The sequence below is a fragment of the Furipterus horrens genome, unplaced genomic scaffold (genome assembly GCF_987537825.1).
Source record: "Furipterus horrens unplaced genomic scaffold, mFurHor1.1.pri manual_scaffold_1, whole genome shotgun sequence".
NCBI classification, from domain to species: domain Eukaryota; kingdom Metazoa; phylum Chordata; class Mammalia; order Chiroptera; family Furipteridae; genus Furipterus; species Furipterus horrens.
In genome coordinates, this window is record NW_028327171.1 from 168,373,564 (window position 1) to 168,397,765 (window position 24,202).

The window sequence follows — 24,202 nt, forward strand, 5'->3', positions numbered from 1 at the left end:
GGAACCCAGGTGAGGTCATCCAGCCTGTAAGATCCTGGCTGTCTGATGTCAGAGCCCCCTGAACCACTCTGCTCTGCTGCCTCGTGCAGCCGCATAACGCAAGGGAAGCCAGAGGAGAGGAGATGAACTTCCAGACCTCTCCCTCTAAGAGCAGACGGAGTGTGGAGAAGGGTAAATAATCCAGAGTCGCTGGGAGAAGAAGGAAGTTGAGGTTGCTGAGACTTGACAGTGGGTACTTTCTCTGAAAAGCCAAGTTTGGTTACGTGAAAGAGCTAGGATTGGGTAATGCTGGGAAAGCATGAGGCCAAGGATTTCCTGGAAGGGGCCCAGGACCCTGAAAGGCTGAGAGGAGAGGTAGTGGTAGGCGCTGCCCTAATGAGGATGCAGGTCTTCCTGGGACAGATGCTGCTTATATAGTTAGGAAGCCCCAGTGGCCTTTAACAAGACCTGGCCCCAGAGTTCTGGTCTTTTTAAATGATGTTTTGGGGAATCCAATACAATATTCAGGGGCCCCATTCTTATGCTTGCCCATAGAAAGGGTGTGCACTAGAACCTTGATATTTATGATGCAACCCTGATTCAGCAGTGGCAGCATCACCTGGGAACTTGTTAGAAAGGCAGGCTCTGGCCCACTCAGATTTACTGAATTAAAATCTGCATTTTAACAAGACCTCAGGTGGTTCGTATTTGCATGGTGAAGGGTGTGGGGCGAAGGGTTAGAAGCACTGCTATAGAAGGCAGAATACCCAACCCCGAAGCAGCTGTTCAAGCCTCAAAGTCACTCAGGGTCCACAGTCTCATCACTGTGATTCCCAAGACAAACCTCTGGAGAATGAGAAGTGCTCGAGCCTGAGTCAACAACTCTAACATAGTCTGTATATCAATGTCCAGATGAAAGGTGGAATGGATGATTCCGTAATGATCTTGGCAAGGAGCAGAGAGCCTATCTGAGTGTGTAACCTTGTGCAGGAGAGCCTTCCCACCTGTATCCTAGAGCCCAGGGGCAGTGTTTCCCCATCATCCAGTCACTGCTAAGCACCTACTATGTACCAGGCACTCTCCTACCTGCTGGGGAAATCACAGCAAACAAAACATGCAAAAATTCCTGCCTCCAAGATGCTTACATTTTAAAGGGGAAAGAAAATAAGTCAAATCAGTTAAAATATACAGTTTGCTAGAAGATTTAAATACAATGGAGGAATATAAAGCAGGAAGGGATATAGACAATATCAATGGTAGTTTGCACATTTTTATTGATTTTTTTCAATGAAGAAGTTGAATGTTTTATTATTAAACTTTCTTGTTTGCCTGCAAGGCTGCTCTTCCACTGTATACACATGGCACCAGCAAACTCAGTATATTACGAAAATTAAGGTAGTATTATTTGTTCTCTGACACTGTAACAATTATTTCCACTTATTTCCAATGGAAAGATTACTTTGACCTGAATCAGAGATGGATGTAAGCAAGTTACAATATTATATAAGCCTTGAATTACATAATTTTTATAACTAGATTTTACCACAGATAATTTCAGGAATTCTGAATATTATAACTGGAGCCTAGCCTAAAAAGCATAGGATGTTGTGAGAAAGTTTCATATTGTGTTTATCTGCAATCATTAGAAAGTTAAGTGGTATTTTCTTCTAGTAGCATTGCTGTAGTTTCTTTTTCCATTGGTATTATTAAAAGTTGCTACTGTAAATCTTTTACCTACCATTAATCTAAGACAATTACACCAGACTCAGTTGTTTCATACTACTTTATTTGGGGCTGGGGGGATCCTTTTTCACTCCTCAATAGACTTTATGTGTTTCTCATAGGCTTCTTCACTCATTCGTTCATCTGGTTCTACAGGGTTCCTCAGTGTCATCTGAATCAGCGAACCATCTTCATAACAGGATTTGTGGACAGGTACTGGATTTTTGGCAAGAGCTTCAATAATTTCAGTTACCTCTCCTGATAGAGAAGAGTAGAGTTCACTAGCAGCTTTCATACTTTCCAAAGCACCGAACTCATCTTGTCTGTTCAATTTTGCCTCAATTTCAGGCAGACCACAGTAAACATCTCCCAAAGCTTCCTGTGCAAAATGGCTCTTTCCCAATGTTCCAATACCATATTCTGTTGTTACCCATTCATGTTTCTCTGTGAATTTACACACAGAGAGCAGATTGGGGCAGGTGCAGTGGATGTGCACACTGCACCTGCCCTCAGGCCCCATGGCCAAGTGCGGGCAGGGCGTGGCGGGCACCCAAGCCGCAGGATGCAGGACACAGCAGCATGCTCCCTGCCACTGGGAATGCCATGCTCACAGTGGCAATGTGCACTTTTAGATAGTGGAGTCCTGGTAGACCTCCCTGAGAAGGTGACCTTGAGTTGACACCCAAATAACTTAACAATATTGTAAGAGTTACCTGGAGGAAAGAGTGTTGCAGACAGAACGAAGAGCAGGTGCAAGGGCTCTGGGTCAGGACTGTGGCTGGCTGGCTTGAAGAGCAAGGATTTCTGTATGGCTGGAGAGGAATGAACAAGAGGAGCGGGAGAGTTGGTCAGAGTCAGCACAAGGCCAGATTCTGTTGGGCTTTACAGAGCACAGTTAGAATTTTCGCATTTACCATGAGTGAGCTGGCAAAGCGAAGAGGGTTTTGAGCAGCGGTATGATGTGGTCTGGCTTATGTTGTGACAGGATCTCTCTGGCGGCTGGGTCACGGATAGGCAGAAGCAAGGAGAGCTGTCAGCAGGCTGCTGAAAGAGTCCAGCGGGGGGACTTGGAGTCGGGTGATAGCAGTGGCCATGGTGAGAAGCCAGATTCTGGATATTTAGTAAAGATAGAGCCAAGAGGATTTCCTGGCCTGTTGAATGTGAAATGACTCCAGGAGTTTTGGCTTGAGTCACTGGAAAGATGAAGTTGCCATCATCTGAAACAAGGAAGACCACTGGCAGGTCAAGCCAAACAAAAGAATCTGTAACAACAGAGCATGGTGCAAAGCACTCTAGAAAAAAAACACATGCCATGTTTTTATTTCACCTGTTTGGGGAGCAAGTAGTTTTTAGTTTTAGTTGGAAAGGGGACGTTAGCTGGTTGCTCCTCCCCTACTTTAAAGGATACACGAGAGAATCCAATTACCAAGTCCTTGCCCAATGTCAGCAGTGAGCTGGCACTAAATGCATCTGATCTAGTACATTGCCCTGGGCACAAACAGAGAGGATCCAGCTCACTGTGAAGGAAACCATAGGCTGGATCTAACCGAGAAACTGGGTTAACGCTGTGAGTCATGCTTCCCGGCACCCCTGCAATGTCTTGATTCTCTCAGAACAAATCTTTAGTTAATGCCACTGGTGCTTGGCTTCTTCAGTCACAACTGAAAAAAGCCTTCCTCTGCCTACAGGGCCACCAACAAGGCCAGGAGAAGACCTGTCCAGGTACAACATGGCCAGGATGATTGGCAGTTGGAGAATTCTTTTTTTATTTATTTTTTCCAGATTATAATCAACATATAAACATTGTGTAAGTTTAAGGAGTACAATGTGATGATTTGATAAATGCATGTATTGTGAAATGTTTACCACAGAAAGGTTAGTTAACTCATCACATAATTACCATTTTGTTGTGGTTGTTGCTATGGTGAAAACATTAAAGCTCTGATCTCATAGCAACTTTTAAGTATACAAGATAGTATTGTTAACTATAGTCGCTGTGCAGTAAATTACATTCCTGAAACTAATTCACCTTATAATTGAAAGATTGTACCCTATCACTAACATCTCCCTATTTCCCACACCCTTCAGCCCCCAGCAACCATTCTACCCTCTGTTTCTATGAGCTCAATGTTCTTAAGATTCCACACAAAGTGAGATCACGTGATGTTTGTCTTTCTCTGTCTGACTGATTTCACTTTACACAATGCCCTCAAGCTCCATCCATCCATATTGCTACAGATGGCAGGGTTTCCTTCCTTGCTATGGCTGAGTAATATTCCACTGTATATATATGCCACATTTTCTTTATCCATTCATCTCTTGATAGACACTTAGGTTGTTTCCATGTTTTGGCTATTGTGAATAATGCTTCAATGAATATGGAAATGCAGATATCTCTTCAAGACAGTGATTTCATCACCCATAAAATGGAATTACTGGATCAAAGGTAGTTCTATTTTTAATTTTTTGAGGAATCTCTATGCTGTTTTCCATAGTGATTGCACCAATTTACATCTACCAACAGTGCACTAGGATTTCCTTTTCTCCACATCCTCACCAGAATTTTTAATCTCTTGTCTGTTTGGTAATAGCCATCCTAATAGGTGTGAAGTGAAACCTTACTGTGGCCTTGGTGTGTATTTCCCCAATGATTAGTGCTACTGAACACCTTTTCATGTACGTTAGCCATTTCTATATCTTCTTTGGAAAAATATCTAATTCAGGTATTCTGCCCATTTTTTGAATGGATCATTTGGATTTATTTTGCTATTGAAATGTATCAGTGTCTTATATATTTTGGATATTAACCTTATCAGATATATGGCTTACAAATATTTTCTCCCATTCTGTAGGTTGCCTATTCATCTTTTTAAATGATTTTTATTGTATTTTTTCCATTACCATTTAGTCCCCTCATACCCCCTCCCACCACAGTCACCACACTGTTGTCCATGTCCATGAGTCCTGTTTTCTTTTTGCTGGTCCCTCCACCCCCTACCCTACCCCACCCCTTAGCTGTCATCCTGCTCTCTCTCTATCTCTGAGCCTGTCTCTCTCTGTTTTGCTTGTTAGTTCAGTTTGTTCATTAGATTCCACATATGAGTGAAATCATGTTATTTTTCTTTCTCTGACTGGCTTATTTCACTTAGCATAACGTTCTGGAATACTACCTGGCCATAAAAAAAGTTTTACTCTTTGTAACAATATGGATGGACCTGGAGAATATTCATATTTTTTATTGTTTTTTTCTTTTTCTGTACAGAAGCTTTTTAGTTTGATGTAGTCACACTTATTGATTTTTGCTTTTGTTGCTTGCCCTTTTGGTATTGTAGCAAAAAAAAAAATCATTGCTAAGACTAATGTCAAGAAGCTTTTTTCCTATGTTTTCTTCTAGTTTTATAGTTTCAGTTCTTATGTTTAAGTCTTTAATCCATTTTGAGTTAATTTTTGTGAGTGGTATAATATAGCGGTCCAGTTTCATTCTTATGCCTATGTATCATATATCCAGTTTTCTCAATACGACTGGGAAAATTGAAGAGACTATCTCTTTCTCACTGAGCATACTTGGACCTCTTTATTGAATCTTTAAGAAAATTAATAAGAATATGCCCAGACCACCTGACATTCAAATCTGGTTGTCCGCTTAAAAAAAAAAAAATCACAATTTATACACCACCCTCTGAAGAACATTTGGCTTTTATTATGCAACTTCAGCACTGGGATATATATATGTATATATATTAAATCATCAATTTAGTGAGTTTACAGATGGTGGATATAGTCTATAGATTAGCCAGAGCTACACAGCTAGTTAGAGCAGAGCTAAAACTAAGAACCCCACCCTCCTGACTCCATCATTACACAATTTCAGGACCATGCTGTGCAGCTCACTGCAAGCCACAGGTGTGTTACAGGTAGGCCAAGAAATGGAAGCTCCAGAAATTCTTGCAGAGAGAAAACTTTGAACCAATTTTTTATATATCTAGTCAAAATTTTCTTTGAGTAGGACTTGCATAGTTGTCTCTGGAAACATCCTAAATTGCTAATTATTATTTTCACCTGCGATACTTCAGTGACGCAGCTGCCTCTAAAGCATGAAATACAGGGAGGCCAAATTGAGGAGGCAAAGAAATATGACCCAAATGAAAGAACAGAACAAAACCCCAGAAAAAGAACTAAGCAAAACAGAGATAGTCGACCTATTAGATGCAGAGTTCAAAACACTGCTTATCAGGATGCTCAGAGAAATGATTGCCTATAGTCACAAAATAAAGGAAGAAATGAAGGTTATACAAAGTGAAATAAAGAAAAATATACAGGGAAAAAACAGTGATGGGAAAGAAGCTAGGATTCAAATCAACAATTTGGAACAAAAGGAAGAAATAAACATTCACCCAGAACAGAAAGAAGAAACAAGAATGGAAATAAATGAGGAGAGGCTTAGGGACCTCTGGGACAACTTTAAATGTACCAACATCCAAATCAGGGGGGTGCCAGAAGGAGAAGAGGAAGAGCAAGAAACTGAAAACTTATTTGAAAAAAAATAATGAAAGAAACCTTCCATAATTTGGTGAATGAAATAGACATACAAGTCCAGGAAGCACAGAGAGTCCCAAACAAGTTGGACCCAAAGAGGATCACACATCATAATTAAAAGGCCAAAGGTGAAAGATAAAGAGAGACTCTTAAAAGCAGCAAGAGAAAAGAAGAGAGTTACCTACAAAGGAGTTCCCATAAATCTATCAATTGATCTCTCAAAAGAAACTTTGCAAGCAAAAAGGGGCTGGCAAGAAGTATTCAATGTGATGAAAAGCAAGGACCTACACCCAAGATTACTCTATCCAGCAAAGCTATCATTTAGAATGGAAGGGCAGATAGAGTGCTTCCCAGACAAGGTAAAGCTAAAGTTCATCATCACCAAACCCTTATTATATGAAATGTTAAAGAAATTCATTTAAGAAAAAAGAAATCAAAACTATAGACATTAAAATGACATCAAACTCATAGCTATCAACAAAAGAATCTAAAAAGTAAAAACAAAATTAAAAAAAAAAAACTAAGCAAACACCTAGAACAGGAACAGAATCATAGATATGGGGATCATTTGGAGGGTTATCAGTTGGGAGGAGGAAGAGGGAAAAAGAGGGAAATGATGCAGGGATTAAGAAGCATAATTGGTAGGAACAAAATAGACAGGGGGAATGTTAAGAATAGTATAGGAAATGGTGAAGCCAAAGAACTTACATGCACGACCCATGGACATGAACTAAAGAGGAGAGGGATTGCTGGAAGGAACAGGGGTACCAGGCAGAGGAGGGCAAGGGGAAAAAATTGGGACAACTGTAACAGCATAGTCAATAAAATATATTTTAAAAATAAATAAATAACAGGGACAAATGGTAATGGAAAATACTCAATAAAATAAAAAATATAGATTTGCCTGGCTGCTGTGGCTCAGTGGATTGAGCATTGGCCTGCAAGCCAAGTGTCGCTGGTTCGATTCCCAGTCAGGGCACATGAGTAGGTTGCACATCGGGTCCCCAGTTGGGGGCACAGTGAAAAAAAATATGTATATATATAGATTCACTGAAATGAAATTCTGCAGGAATCATCAATGCATTAGCACCAAAATAGTGTGATGTGACGTGTAGAATATTTTTTTAATAATCCACAAAACAATCCAAAAGAACCAAATGGTAGAATGTCTTAATTACTGCTTTATTATTGTATCCAAGGATGATGTAAACTACATTGAAATTACTGTGACATTTGAAACACTGTCAAAGCCTTCTAGCTAGAAATATGCAACTGTAAATGAGATGCACTTACACACTTTAACCCACTGTGCATTTTAATAGGATTTCGATTGTACACAACATACTTGATTTCTTTAAAGAGTTATTTAGTTAAAACTTTCACCTCTACTCTTATATTTAAGCTCCTCTACTTTATTTTGGGGAGAAGGGGGTACAAAAGGTCCACAAGAGTGTCATGTCATATGGATTTGCAATCAATACCCCAAACAATATGTTTTTCATAAAAATAAGCCTTTGTTAACTTTTTATACTCTGAGTGAGCATTCACACACACACACAAAGACCAACACTAATCTCTTACACATTAACTATGTGAGTTTCCAGGAATATTCACCAAAACAATACCATAGGAATTATTCTAGCCTGAATTCCTGCCCTTTTAATATACAAACACACAACCAATTTAACATACAGACACAACAGTTTCACGTCTGTCAACAAACTTTTGGGAATACTCTCCTGTATTTATAAGCACACATTTGTACGGCTTACCCATCCCTCTATCTTCTTCAGTGTTGTCAGAGACTATGCTAAACTGTCCTTTACTATGTCACCTGCGACCAGTGCCTCGTGCCATATGAAACCTCACCACTCCTTGACTGGAGCACAAAGAAGATCTTCCATGTCTCAGCCCCCTGCAGATGGGCATAGCCACATGACCAGTGGGCTGTGGGAAGAAGGGCGTGTCATTTCTGGGACAAAGCACAGACAAGCCCAGGTGGGACCCCCCAGGGAGATGAGGAGGCAGCCTACTCCAGATGGTGCAGCTACAGGATGGTGGAGCTCTGTTATAGTGGATTTCTAGGTGACTGTGGTGTAGAGCCTCCTGCCAGTTTGGGTGGAAACATGTATCTGGAGCTAGAAATGAAGGTTCCTGTGTGAAACCACTGAGCCTTGGGGTTGCTTGTTTCTACAGTATTGTAAGGAAGCCACTTGGACCAGGTATTCTCCCTATAAATGTTCTGTACACTCTCTAGCAAGCCCCACCCCAGCCCTGGAGGGACACATAAATTCAGTCGCACAGACCCAGCACTCCTCCAGGAGGTGCCTTCTACCTCAAGAAATATCCCCTCCTCCTGGCCCACCTCACACACCTGTCCTACTGTTCCCTGACACTCTCAGGGGCATTCTGGGAAGACCAATGCTGGTAATCTCAGTGCAGCCAGGATGCATTTCCAGGACCCTCTTCCCAGGAAGCTGCTGCCCAGACACCAGCTCCCTCAGGAAAGTGTCCTGTCCTTAGCTGGCCTCCTGGCTCCTCTCCAGCCCCTTCAGTGAATTCAACGCACAGCCAGTTTTTCTAAAAAGCAGACTAAGACTCAGCTCAGTACCTATTAGAGGTGCTACTTTCTCCCTCTGTTCTTAGGTAAACACTCATATTTCTGCTTTTCTCTCTCTTCTACCATAAAGGAACCAATCACTTTCCACTGCGAGCCAAAGCCAAAACCTGAAATGCAGTCCTGAGGCCCCCGGGAGGATCTCATAGCTCATGTCATCTCTTCCAGCCCAGGCAATGCCCAGGCACATCTGCCAATGCCCCTCTTCCAGGCTCCACTCCTGATTTTCCAGGGTTTCCTTGTCAGTGGAAGCCTGCCCCCTCCTGTTATTTTTAGATTTGATGTTACTTTAAGAATATCAAGGGCCAGGGGTGGGGGTGGGGAGAATTTTTTTTCTTTTTAATTAAAAGCAGATGACAAAGACAACTCAGTCATGGAAAATCACAGGAGTCATAATGTCTTGCTGGCTCCCATTTGTGTATTTCCTCCATCAGCCACGACTGAGCGGAGAAGCAACAATGCTAATTGAGTCTCCTCTGCCTTTTCTAGAAGATACACATTGTCTAAGCAGATGTCTACCGGGATTCCATTAGAAAACTGCATATGCTATTCTTCCCTTTCCAACCCTGCTCACAGAAGGGTTTATTTTAGAGCTGGAAAGACGCTTGACTATATGTTCTAGGACTACAGGGAGGCACCCAAGGCCAAGGATAATCAAGAGGGTTGATGGAGAAGGTCCAACCTGTTGAGGTCTCTCCATTCCCATCTTCTCATCACCGAGGCTGTCCGTTGATGCCATGTTTCTCAGCTGCCCTAATATTCAAAACAGACCAAGAGCTCTTTCAAGTGAGACCCTGCTTCGTATGTTCTTTTCCTCAAGTTCTCAGGAACTTGCAGGACAGAAAAAATATTCATGGTGAAACACTGAGCCTTCAGTCAGTCTTTCACACACTCATTTTAGTTTACCTCCTTTCCAGTTCTTTTCTCTCTCTCAGCCAAAATTATCCTTGTGCACACTCCGTGAGCTTGGATGTTTGTGTCCTTGCCTGATCGTTAACTCAAAGACAGTTTAATTCCAGATTTTCTGCCAATACTTTATTTAAATTCATTCTTCAGAGTCAAATTATTCAATGTGCTTACAGTGAAGGTGTTCTATTATTAATATCGGCAGCCGTCCGTCTCGAGAGACGATGGTGTAGCTTCTAAAGAGTCTATCTGCACCGCCGAGAATGGTTGTGCAGTCCGACTCGGGAGTGACACGGTATCTGTCTCCTCCCGTGTTGAATCGACATCTTGCGATGACGCTGGAGTGTCCTCTCCAGTGAAGCTGAAGCTACAGAGCCTGGGCAGGGTGATATGGAGGGTCTGCTGTTGCCCATGCAGCAGACCCCCCCCTCTCTTCGCAGCTGAAGGATCCAAGGGAAAGACGGAGTCAATACAGCTTGGCTTCAGGTGCGCCGCAGGAGTTGCTGGTGTTGACTACAACGTCAAACCGCCTTAGGGACTCCGGCTCCGGATTTTCTGTCGGGGTTTACTCCCTTAGCCTTTCCCCTGAAGAGGTATGCCGCAAGGCAGCGGAGGTTTTTTGGGGTCAGAGTTTTCCTTCTCTGATGTGCCCTGACTGGAAGATCGAACCAGCGACACTTAGCTCGCAGGCCGACGCTCAATCCACTGAGCCAAACCAGCCAGGGGCCTGTTCTATTATTACATATAATAATTCAAAAGTCCTGCTGTCTGTGCTCAGGTAACTCACGTGGAACAGAGCACAGTGTTCACTGTGGCAGTAGCATGGAATTTGGTTTCGTACTGTCAAACTCTTGACTTTCTTCCTTGTTTCTCCAAATGTAAGAAGAAGGCCAGGGGGCAAGAGTGACCAGGTAAAAGCACTCACAGGTAGGTCATCCACAAGATGAAGCCAAGGATGGCCTGATGAAGACAACCTCATCTGTGCCACACAGCACAGAAAAAAGGATCTCTGTCCTGCTCGCTAGGAAAATGACTCTCAATTGTCAAAGATGGAAACCCAAACTAGCTTGAACAAAAAGGAAAACATTATTAGAAGGCTAATATCTTAATCTGGGAAGAGTAGAGACACCACTGGACAACAGAGAGAGCTGGGACCGGGCTGGGACCAGGCACAAGCCCCCAGAACACTGTCTTTTCTCTGCTGCTCTCCCAGAGTCAGCATTATTTCTCCCAGACCAGCTGTGTCCACACAGTGAAGGAGTGAGCTCTCCCTCATCTCCAGCTTAACCATCAAGGGCAGATCAGCTTCCTCTCCCCAAATTCAGTTGCAAAAGCACCGGTGAATGATGTATTCAGCCTGACGAGGGCCACATGCCTCCTCCTACCCTTGGATATTGGAGGTCTTTCTCAGAAGAAGGAAAAGCATCGAGGCCCTGCAGCCACCTTAATTCATATCTACCAACCTGTGTGGCAATGGGCAGCTTCCTAAAGTTTTCTGAGCCTCATAAAATGAAAAATTTGTAAGGTGGCAAAATAATTTCTTCAAAGAGCTGTTGATCATTTTACGTAGATAATTTATGCCAAAGGCTGGTACAGTATCTGGTATACATGAAACATCAATAATGTTCATTTTTCTTTCAAGGTGTGCCTTGAAATCAAGGAAGAAGTCAGCACATTCAAATAGAGTGGAGAATTATTTGGAGCACAGGACACTAAATGGGAAATGCTATACAATTCAGAGTAAGAGGCACTACAGGACTTGTTCAAAGGAGGGTAAGTGAGCCTTAAATCATTCTCACTCATAAATCACCCACAAGATCTATCTTCTAGAAAAAGGGGGGCCAGAACTAGCTATTGGGAACCTATAGTGTCAAGTTCACCGATTCACCAGCAGCTTGTGAGACACTCTTTGGTATTGAGAGGAAGATTATTTCAGTCAAGTAACATTTTAGTGCTCATGTAAAAAGAATTGTAAAAGATTTGGATTTTGATGCATTCTGTGGAGCAAAAGCTGCATTTGCGCGTTCGCTTTTTGGCTCTTCAGAGTCAGGCCAATGAACATACTCAGCTATGTAAGGGTAACTTGAATTCTACAAAAATATTTCCTATGTTGTCTTCCCTCATACATCTCCTCTTTACTTTTTATGAGAGGTAAAATAAACTTCATATTATACATTTCTTAGGTAAGATTACTATGCCAATGGAGCACTGAAATCAAGAGATCATAAAATTTTCAGGTTTCCCAAAGTTTAGAGAATTTAGTACACCCAAGTTTTGGCTTTTTTTTTTTTTTTTTTTTTTTTTTGAAGATTTACTTATTTATTTTTAGGGAGAGGGGAAAGGAAGGAGAAAGGAAAGGAGAGAAACATAATGTGCAAGAGAAACAGTGATCAGTTGCCTCTCACACGCCCCCAACGGGGAACATGGCTCACAACCCAGGCATGTGCCCCAACTGGGAATTGAACTGGCAACCTTTCAGCCCGCAGGCGAGCACTCAATCCACTGAGCCACACCAGCCAGGACAGTTTTGGCTTTTTTTTGTTTGTTTTTTTGTTTTTGTATTTGAATCAATTTGACTCACACCAACATCTGTTCTTGATAAAATAATGTGAAATATAATGTCTTCATGATGGTGCAGAATCAAACTCCAGCCCCTCTCCTTGCTCCTCATCCTTTTTTTTGATGGTTCTCACCCATGTTCTCTGCCCCTCCAGCTGGTAAATGACAATGTCCCCAGGGCCCCCTTTCCCTAGACACATGAGAGCTACTAATGGCAGTGGCCATACTCCTCATCTTCTGAGATGTGTGGCGTTTTGTACAGTATCTTGTACCTTAATACCTGCCAGGTTCATCCCCATCCCTTTGAGCTTTGACTCAACCTAGATCCTGGCTCCAAGACCCACGCCCTCAATGAAGTTTTCCACTATTCCCACACACAAGCATGCTCTCCCCTAGGCTCTTACTTATGGCATCAGTACTTCGATCTTAATCAAAGGGTTGCCTGGCATTATGATTTAATTTTTACTTGCTTACGTCTGGGGTTTTGCAGTGTACTTGTTCCCTGGTCCCCAGCATAATGCCCATACATTGTAGAGGTTCCATAAATACCTGATAATGATGCATGAATGCATTAATGAATGAGCGAATGAGTGAATCGAATGCTTTTCTCCATAGCTTGGCATTATTAGTCTTTGGGAATTGAGGTCTATGTCAGACTTAAGTCTAAAGACAGCAGACTTTGACTCAACCTTGACAGTTACTCTCATAACACATTGTCTCATGGATCTGAAATAAGCATATGGAGATAGAATGAAACAAGGTGCCATTAGGGATGGCATGGACCTGTGGCTAGGAGATGGGCAAGCATCCCAAATCCTGGTCTAGGGACTGAGTGACTTGCATTTTGGTCAATTCCTGAAAACAAGGTTCTGTGATCCAGGGCAAGTCATTGAAATGTTCTGAGCCCAAGAAAGTGTATGACATCTACCAATGTATAGAGAGATTCCCCCTTGGCGGCAGCAGAACAAATTCCTACAGGGCTCAAGAAGGATTCATTGGAAGGTCTAAGTCAGTGGGCTCATTGTCAACCTAACACAAGACTTGCCACCCCAGGAGAAAACCACCTTCAGGCCTAGGGGCTGCAGGGATAATCATGGGAATGTGGACAGGGACATCAAAACCACCAGCAGGTGACCCTCAGAATTAGAGACCAGCTAGCCCCTTCTCCCTGGACACAGTGGGGACCTAAGCATCCCCCTAGGTTGACTGGAGGAAGAAGATGGGGGAAAGGAAAGGCGCAGACATGCTCCAAGAGGGAGAGTGCCAGACCTAGGGAGATTTTAAAGCTCCGGCTGCTCAGGTAGCACCCCGTACAGATCACATCAGAACATCACCAAATGGCCAGGGGCAGGAGTCACAGGTGGAACAGGAAAACTGACGCAGATAGTTAACCAGCCAAACAGTTTACAGCCATCTAGTAAATCCTCTCTGCCCTAACCAAGGACACTTAATAGTAAATGGTTTACACTTCTCCTCCCCAACCAGAGGGCAAATTGCCTAAACCATGCTACCCAGGGAGATAGATAACAGAAATCCCATTAGTGCCATTTATGGCAACCACACCCAAGGACTGATGAAGTCAGGGAATAAATCTCATTTTGGTGCATCAGAATAAAGCTCATGGATATTTTGTCGAGATCCTCCCCTAAAATGTCTCCTAAACTCCCAGCCTGTAAAACCCTCAAGATGAAGGATCCAGCCCACACCTTTCCCATGCCCCTCTTCTTCCTCCCAGGCACAGTACCTCTGCCTTTTCTTCTCCTAAACTCCCTTGCTTTGCCTCTGTAACTTGTTACCTTAGCCCATTTCTTCTATGGATCACTTTTACTTCCTCTATAACTTTCTCTTATACTTTGAGTTCTTGTCTCTGAATTCTTTTTTTGTCCCACTCAAGAACCAAGGTCCAACTTTGCCACTAACAACTGGTGCTGTTTCACTACCAACACTGCTGGCAGCAATTACAGTGTGGAGAGAAGTTAAGGAATCACTCTCAAATCATCCAACAAAGCCCCTGAGGGCAGACTTGCCAGAAAAGATAAGAACTACAAACTACAGGAAATAGGCTGGGGTAGCATAGGGCAGACTCAGCAGGAGATGATCTCTTAGGTGATAAAATGACTAGAAGCTGCTTCCCAGAAGTCACTGGAAAAATGAGAACACACATTCATCCACTTGAATGTTCTTCAAGAGTCAGCAAGAAGTGGACAGTTCAAAACAGGAAGGATGAAGTTTCTCCCTTACACCTCAGGCCCGTTCTGAACACAGGTGGGTATAATTAGCATTTTATAGTTATCATCTGACTCCTCAAAGGGGTTGGGTAAATAGCTACTCAATAGACTGGGCCCCTCCGTGCAGAATGTTGGTGATGATGATGGTGAAGAGAAGGGGGAGGGAAGGTAGGGGGGGAGGAGGAGGAGGAGAGCTAACCTCCTTGAGAGGTTCCAGTATTCTCATAGCCTCAGTAATTTTCTTATCTAACCTCACAGAGCAGCTCCATTTCACAGTAGACTTGGGGCAATCTTGATAAGAGAGATCAGATCAGATCACTGGGGAGGAGTAGTAGGAGCTGTAGGAGGAGGTTGCCTGAGGCAATGGTAAATAGTCTAGGACAGGATTGGCTGAGAAACTGAAGGCCCCCAGAGCACCTGGAAATTCTGGGCCAGGAGATTTAAAATAAAAGAAGTGCTCTCTGGCTCTCTCTGGCCCTCTCTTCCTCGAGGACGCCTGGATGATTGTGCTGCAGCTGCCTGCGTTTCCCAAGGGATGGTATTTTGGATGGGGAGAAACGCTGGGCACAGCCTATGGTTTGGCTGGCCTGGCAGAGGGTGGCAGGGTTCTTGTTCTTTGGGTGTTCTAAAGGGGATGACTGCTGAGGCAGAAGCCTGCCATTCTTTCAGAACTGTGTAGCTTTTGTATCTGATGTTGTTTTAGTTTTAAACTAACCCTACAGAAATAAGATTAAAAACTGACAGAGGGAATAATAGGAGAACTCAGGAGTTAAAAGAGTTTAGCCTTAATTGATAGGCTTAGGTGACAAATGCAAGTGGAAAGCTGTTATTACAAAACTGTGAAGCTTTTGAATAAAGACTCCTATCCTTTTTCACCAAACCTTTGCCTCTGGACTTTTGCCTACAGGGTTGCAGTAGGGACCCAAATTGCTGTTAGGTAACAATCTGAGGCAAGGGCAGGTTAGGAACGTGCTCCTGGTCACATCTGTGAGTGGCAGAAGCACTAAGTCCAGATGTAAAGGCTAGCCAGGAAGCAAGGATGCCAGGGGGCAGGAAAGAGACCCTGAGAGGGAAGATGAAGGACTCCAGAGGCTTGGTGGGGCCAGATCTGTACCATGGAGAAGCCCTTCAAAACTCAACTTCACCATCTGGTCTAATCCAGGTGTGATATTCTGGATTGTGGTGACACAATGAGGGGTTCCTGTGTTGTGCAGAGCAGCCAGGGTGAGGAAAGGGGTGTGGGCCAAGGGCAATCTACCAGTTGGGCACAGACAGATCTCCACCTTCAAACAACCAGGATGCACATCAGTGTGTACCAGCAAAATGGGAGTCCTGGTTTAACATGCTGCAGATACAGAGCATAAGGTTTTTGTGGTTTAGGAGATGTAAATTTTTAAAAAGCCCTTTGGCATCCTCCTTAAACCACCTTTAATGAGGTCCCAGCTGTCTCAACTGGACCACCAGCATAAGTACATCTACCTGCATCCGGGGGATGTGGCTCCCCCTCCCTCCACCACAAGGCCATTTTGGGGTTCTGTTTGGAAGTTGAGGACAATATTGTTGCGTATGAAGAACATGGCAGGTGGAGTGGTAGGGAGGGAGGGCAAGAAGTTCCTAAAACATTACCCAAATTTGTCTCAAACTTCACATTTGATCTGGGAAAAAACACACCCAATGTGGAACCAACAGGAGCAGCTCATTGCTTCGCTTCAGTGGTGCAAGTTTTCAGCCTGGTAGGCAAGAGGATCACAGTTTTGACAACTTCTGAGAAAATGTTACCCAGCACGGGGGGCTGGGGAGGAGGGAGACAGAGAAGAGGGAGGAGGGAGTTGGAAGGAGGAAGAAAGCCCACAGGAATGGCAGAGGATTGCAACAGCACCGGGTGTCTCAGAAGGACAATGTAAACAAACCACGAGTTTGCTGCTTCAGAGATGTTAACCAAATTCTGGAAAAAAATTGTAAAGAAAATATGGGCTGATATACGTATCCTGTTTAGGCAATGCTCTGGCAATCATTTTACACACACTGAAGGAACTCAGAGCACAAGAAAGGGGGGCCTCCAATGCCAGCGCCTTTGTCCGGCAAACGGGTGAGGGGCCCTGGTTTGAATGTCAGCCAAGCATCAACCCATCGGTCACTAGTTAGAGGGTAATAGTAAAACCTGAGCTCTTTGCCTGTAAGATCCACCTAAAAGCTGCAGGTTAGCATTACAAAGATTCCGGGTACTGATCAGCATTTTCAGTAGGAAACAGCCAACATTTACTCAGTGCTCACTGAAGGGCACCTGTCCTGTCCTGACTGTGTTCTAGATCCCATCTCATATAACCCGTATGGCAACCCCACACGCAAGGTGCCACTCCTAGTCCCACGTTACAAAGAAGGAACCAAGGAGACCACACAGTGGTATGTGGCAGAGTCAAGGTTTGACTCCAGATAGCCAGATTCTAGAGCCCATCATTTTCATATATTTATGTGCCCTTTTGCTTATAATATTAATTCCTAACATTTACTGGGCACTTACTATGTCCCAGACACTGTCCTAAGTGGTTTACAAGTATTGATTCATTTAATTCTCATTGTTATGAAATACTAAACTTATCCTTTTTTAAATTTACTTATTATTATTATTATTGTTGTTGTTATCATTATTATTATTGTTTTGGCAAATGGGAAAACTAAGGCACAGAAGAGAAAGGTAAATTTCCCAAGATTTCACATTTAATATGTGGTGGAGCCAGAGTTCAAAACTCAGTGGCCTGGTTCTAGGACTCATGCTCCCGATCAGCCAGTAACTGCCGAAGAAACACACACGTCAGGGTTGAGGGAGAGCAGTCACTGAGATCTGAGAGCATTCGAGCATTTCCCTGCCTGAAATTCGATCAAGGTTCTGAGTGGGGCAAACTTCCATCCGGCTGCCCACATTAGGGACACGGGAATCACGGGGACAGATGATAAGCACACCCCTTGGTGAGACTGCTGTGTGGGCCGGGGCCCCAGTGTATCAGACGTGGCTCTGCCCTGAGTGCCACCCTCTCGGCACAGGTGGGACGGTTCTCGACTCAGGTCAGGACAATCTGCTTGTTGTCTCAAAACGATAGCCTCTCTGCTACTTTCCCCAGAACCCCCCCCCCCCCCCCAGCCCTCACAGGACAACCTAAGATCAGGCTGACTGCCAGCCTCTCCAACCCAAGCCCCTGCTGGAGGAAGTGACTATTACAGAAGGATGTACTTAGTCTACAACCGACCCTTGGATTCAGGTGGACCACCAGAGAGGGAAGTACCTGGGCGGCGTTGTCCTGGTCCCGGGCAGAATTTCTTCCCTTGTGTTGCATTTATAGACATTTTGCTGTGAACCTTTATCAAAAGTCCTTTGTGAAGCAGTCAGATGAAACTTCCAGTGTCTGCAATGGGAAAAATTGAGGGCATATATTCCACCGTGTCACGCAGTCCTCATGGGAAAGATCACATTACAAAATGAACTTTTTTTAAGCTGAAAAGAGCTTTAATCTTGGAGAAATATCTTTTGTCATTTCTGAGTATAAAAATTATGTCCTGCGGCCCCACACCCATCTCATTCTCAATTTTTAAAGCAGCTAGGAGTTCAGAGCCAACCCTGAAATTCCGATACAGTGTGGGTCTTTGTAGCCAGGGGCCTCAAACTTTTTTTCTCATCATCTCCATAGGAAAAAATTTAAGGACAACCCCCTAAAAATGGTTGTTTATCCATCTATTTATTTATAAGTTATATGCATGTACCTGAATATATGTTATTACCTGATATTTTAAAGCATAATGCACACAGAGGCCAAAGTTCATTGTTCATGACTAAGCACATAAATCCATATTTCAAAGGGCCTTCTAATAACTCAAAATTGTTTTAGCTGTGTTCAGCCCCTACTAGACTGAACTGTCTTTACATTTACTTTAAATGAAGCTGACAAGGAGCTCGTCCAAGGAGCGCGAGAAGGACCAGCTCTGCTGTTTTCTTCTTCACTTGAAGTTAAAACTAGATTGACAAGCCAAACCAGCCGCTTCCTTGCGGGAATGTTTTGAAGCTTGAAACTACTGTTATTTTGTGAGGCTGTACATAAATGGATGATATAAAGCAGAAATCCATGCATGATCCCACGTGTGAAGCAAGATGTCACAGCCTGCCCAAAGCACCAAGCCAATGAGGAGGCTCTGGTGGCCTCTCTGGGTGTGGACATTTGCCCAGGGTTCCACAGGACACCTCCTGAAGTGTCACAGGCCAGCCAAGGGAAGAGGTGACAAGTGTGTGGGAAATAGCTCTAAATCATAACACCTCTCATTTTAGGATGAAAAACATCTCTAACTGAGCACTCAAATATATTTTCTCCCCATACCACGTCTTTCTGTACCTCTGTCCGTTTTACCCTTTCCTGGTCCTGACCTCCTACTCACTCTGTTTTTACTTATCCTACCATTATTTTAGGCCTGTCTTCTTATTAACTCCTTTATGGAATGAGAGTGTACATTCCCACACATTGTGAACAGGACATACAAAAAACTGAATGAGAACTTTCTCAATGTCCATTTTGTTACTTTTAGCTAATCGTATATTTGGGAATCTGTAAGTTTTAGGTTATTCCATAGCCCATCTCTCCAAACATTTCAAGGTCATGCTCAGAGGAGTAAATGTGAGTTGGCAATAATTATTGACTGAAACGGAAATATTTAGACTTTATGATGTTAAATATCTCCCAAATTAGAATAAGTTTGGTGATAGTGTTGATGACAGAACACGGTGACTTTAGCACACTAGATTCTATTCTTTTGTTTCAAAAGAAGTCCAGAGGCAGGCTCTTTAGGGTTGGGCTGGCAGCTCTAGGACATTATCTGCGACCCAGCCACCTTCAGTCACTTCTAGGATATGGTCTTCATCCCTGTGACATAAGATGGCAGCTGGAGCTCCAGCCAGCACATCCCTTTCCCAGGCTGGCAGCCAGAGACTGGGGTGGGGGGGTGGGGGGGCGGGACTTAACTACACACTGTGGAGGCCTCCCATTAGCCCCCTGACGTCACCTTGGCCAGACTGCAGTGAGACAACCTTGTGGGTGGGTAGAAAACAGGCACTAAAAATCAGGGAGAATGGATGTTGGGTTAACAACACGCAGTCTCTGCCACATCTTAAAATTTGAGATTTCTGTTAGCAAAGTGTAGGCCCCAATATTAGAACTACATTCAGTAGCATTCTAATTCTAGACCATCAGCTTACAACTGATTCTGATCTTTTTTTTTTTTTTTCCCTACTTAAGACCCATTATCTGTTACCACTCAGGGGTGTTTAAATAAGAATCATCTCAGAATGCATTGTACATTGTAGAAGCCCTGGAAATGTCTGTGAATGCATAGTTAACACAGACGGTCCCACAGACTCCTTCTGTCTGATAGAAATCAGAATAGGTATCTTCCTAAGACATTGTTGTATGTCAGATTTTGCAAATTGAATCCTCCTTCAAATACATTAGAAAAGTTGCTATTTAATGAATCCCACAGTGGGTGGAGGAGGATTTCCATTTTATAATGTGAATAATCCCAGTCCGACACATCTGCCTCAGAATTTGAAATGTCCACTTATCAGATTTCCCTAAATCAGTGCAATCTCACCGCCGATTTTAGCAGGTGAAAAGGAAGCCTCTGAAACAAACCCAAAACACAAATTTTGCAATGGGCCTTCATTCCTGTGTGAAGCCTCATCTCAGCCACTGCCATGTGTCTCACGGAGATCCCACTGGGGAAACGGTCACGGGAGGTAATGCTTCTTTCCTGTCGACTGACTTCAACAGCTGGAGATGTGGGCAAATGCTGAGTGACAGTCTTCTGTTGCTGACCATGAGTCAGGGAGAGAATGCATTGTGCAACAGCACACATTTTTCATCTTTCAGATGCCAAATGTTCAAAGCATACAAATACCTCAGCTGGTCACTCACCAGAGTAAGACTGGCAGTGTTCCACTCATGAGCTCACACCACAGAAGTGACATCACACCCTAACCACGAGGCCCTGTGCAGTTTATAACCATCAGCCAGGAAGCTTAAACGAGGCAGCTTCTCCTTTGCTGGGCCTCACCTCCCACACCAGATCAGGAGCGCTTGCTCGCCTGCGTTTACAGGAACCGTCCAGGAAATCGGAGAGTTCCATTGAGCTGAAGAGTAACACATGCTGGGGACTGGGGTTGAATCTCACTGTGTACCTTATGAGTAATGAAACTGCCATAGGAAGGGTGTGGTTTCCAGAAAGCTGACACCATCTGAACACATTTGCTCACCCACTGATATTTACCTCCAACCCATAAGGAGCAAAGGAAATCTATTCCTCTGTTTTATATTTATTCCCCCTCTGAGTTTTCAGGGAAAGGGGAAAATTATAAAATCAGGAGCCTACATATCCCCTGAGACATTCAAATTTAAGCTGGACCAAGCATTACCCATGTATCACAGGCAACAATTTCACCCTGGCAGGGAAGTGGACTAAGTGACTTAATGGGTATTTTCCATCTCTAATTTCCATGATTAAAAGAAAGCTTGAGAGGGGTACATGTGGAGCCTATTGTGAGTTTGCCAATGAATCCTAATTTAGATCAAAGAGAATCTATGTGACACTGAACCATAAACACCCTAGTGTGCGTTACTTCAAGGAAGTTGTTAGTGTGTCCCCGATGGCTATTATGTGATACAGTTGCGCTCTAGAGCCTGCATCCTTTAATTACTAATATAGAAGAAAATCCCATATAAGAGGGAGGAATGTAAATGAGACCTCTGCTCTTTTGAACATTTTATGCATTTGCTAAATTAAAATTTGCTGTGGACTTTGGTTTTTCCTGATCACTGTTGGTAGTGATCATTTGGCTCATGGGATTAAATCCGACTTTCTAAAAACTATTTCCGATCATTGTGTGGATTTCAGATATTTATGTATGCTTTGCACTGAGACTTGGATCATCAGAACCAGATTGGGAACAATTTCTTTGAAGTTTTCAAAGGTAGGGAAGAAATCCTCTTTTATTCTCATCTTCCCTCATGCCGATCATTGTTAAGGGCAAGTGGAGGGAGCCGCAACTGGGAGACCAAAGGCACAGCATCCTACCACACGTGTGCAATGCCCCAGCACATGCATGTAGCTTCTGTGCAGAGAGGACTGCGCTCTAGGGACATGGGTCTGGATCGATAAGCATAGCCACACTCACTGATATGGGGCTGATCCACACTGAGTTTTAAAGCACAATTTCAAGATAAAGGAAACCACAAATGTCAGCTTGAACAGCACAATATAATGGTAGTACTTCCTTCTCTGGGATTCTCCCACCCTCAGCTCTTGTGTACAAAAAGAGGACTGATAACAACTTTGCACTTAAATTAAGAGCTGAGTGTAGGGTCAAGCCCTGTACAAAAGTAAAGATACTTATTAGACAGAATGATTACTGACGATATTAACCATTCAGGGAGATCTGCCATGCCCGATACCGCCTCTTGTTCAATAAAGCAAACTCCTTCTTTGCCATCTGTCTCATACTACAAAGAGATAATAATACTAAAATCATTGCTTAATGAGTAAACTAAGTAGAGGATAATTCTCTGGTAGATCATATTGACGTTCTTCTCCAAAGGATGCCATATTCTCAATGAGGCAGAGAACACAGGGGAGAGTGCGTGATCATGCACAAATGGGAATGCCTAAAATCAAAAACCAATGCAGCATATGTCAGTATTTAAATCCCCATCAAAGAAACATCCAACTTTTCAGCTGTAACCCAAATATAAATTTTCCTTACCCTGTCAATTAGTAGATTACAAAACTTCTGTAGCAGGAAGACCATTCTGCCAGCAAAGCCGTAGTGTTTGGAATGGGTCCAGGTCAGACAGATGGTGTGGAAAAGGGGTGCAATGAGACGTTCCCTATCGGCAGAGTCAACTGTTCCTCCATGCAGCAAATGTAACCTTTGAAGGGCGGGGCCACAAGGTGAAGCGCATCTCCCCCACAGCTGTAGAAGCACACACACATCTAGAATCAGAGAAGCAGTAAGTGTAACAAGCACAATGGGCTGGCATAAGGGAGGCATTTAGAGAAGAAAAATGTGCAAAACATTAAATAATTGGAAACCTTGTTCTTTGGCAACTAAAAAGTGCCCCCCCCAACCCTAAGCCAATGGGCATGAAGAGTGGAGGCATATCTTCTCCAAGTAAGACATGATTGTTAAATTAGTATAATAGGAAATTTTTGCTGTCTTTGGACTGCTGACTATACTATCAACAGTCAAATGGTGTAACCACAAGGGGAAGACAAAGAATAGCTGCTATACTATTATTAAATGCCACCTGTACATGTCACGGTGTATTTGCAAAACTGGCTCACTTACAAAGAGCACCTACTGAGCTTCACAGAAGGCCTGATTCAGAAGTTGATAATTAATGAAGTTACCATGCACAGTAATAATCATAGCCCACTGAATATTAAAAGTGAGTTTTAAAATGTAAACACTAATTGATGAGTTCTTTAAATTTTTTAAGAATTTAAATTCCCTTTCATTAAGGTCAAAGAAGCCAAGCTACTTCATTAACTTAAATATTTTTAGGTAGAAGAGTCTTTGTTGCTGTCTCTTTTAAATTAATAGTAACCAGCCACTTGGAAGCACCAGCAATGCACCTCATACTTTACATGTCAACTTACTTAATCCTCTAAATAACCCTGCAAAATGGAATTGCTCTCATCACTTTAGAGGTAAGAAATTAAAGAGCCAAGAGAGGAACCCGGCCAACCTGGCAGTAACTCAGAGCATTGCTATTTCAGTCCCCAGGGTCTGGCTGGAGAGCCTGTTTTTCTTCCTCTCTATGGCAGCGACCCTCAAGAGGAAGTGGGCTCCTTGCAAGTTCCAAGTCCAACGTTTGTCTTCAAACGGAGGACTACCACCTGATGAAGTGCACATGGTCTGGCCCAATGCAAAAGAGCTAGTGGATTTATGACCTGGTTCCCATTTTAGCTAGTTTCAGGGCATGGCTCACGGAACGTGATCATGCATGATGAAGTGACTTGTGCCCAAGCACGAGCTTAAGGCAGTCCTTCCTGCATGACCGGGAAATGCTTCCACCCTGGTGCCCGTCTCTGCCAAGTGAGAGGTATGCAACACGTCATGTGGGCATGGCACGTTTTGTCTTCACAGTGTCCTTCCTGCACCAAATCTAGTTCTTTTCCTTGTTATTTTTACACCCACTCACAGAAGTAGTGGGTGGTGCTCTATCTTGAAACAGTGAGAGAGGAGGACTCTGAGACTATTATCCTGATGATGCTAAATTCTTTTTCAGCTTGCATTAGCAAAAGTGGACTTTGCCTTCATACAGGGGCTGATTTTTCTTTGACACAATCTTAATGGAACAAAATAGGAGAAAACTCACATGTCACGATCTGTCTACAATGGTCCCCTATTAAAGAAAATATAGACTTGGCAACACATCTGATGCTATAGAGATTTCAGAGCCAAAGCACAGTTGACCCGCCAAGCCTGCAGTGAAATTTTATGACTAGCACCACTGTTTTCACTTCCGAACGACCCATCAGAAAGATGATCCAATGATTAAAACAACAATGAGGTTGGTCATCAGTTTAAACGTTTCAATCCAGGCCCCTGCCCTATATTTAA

General features: G+C 43.3%; 1 long non-coding RNA gene and 1 pseudogene across 1 annotated transcript in view; both read right to left on the reverse strand.

Moving 5' to 3' along the window:
* Window positions 1-22,565, reverse strand: part of LOC150022240 (uncharacterized) — a 105,194-nt gene extending 82,629 nt beyond the window's left edge. The window contains exon 1 of the long non-coding RNA XR_016509243.1: window positions 22,340-22,565. This is a non-coding gene — a long non-coding RNA (uncharacterized LOC150022240). The remainder of the gene's footprint in view (window positions 1-22,339) is intronic.
* On the reverse strand, window positions 1,718-20,709 carry LOC150022241 (glycine cleavage system H protein, mitochondrial pseudogene; annotated as a pseudogene).
* Window positions 22,566-24,202: the final 1,637 nt, after the last annotated feature.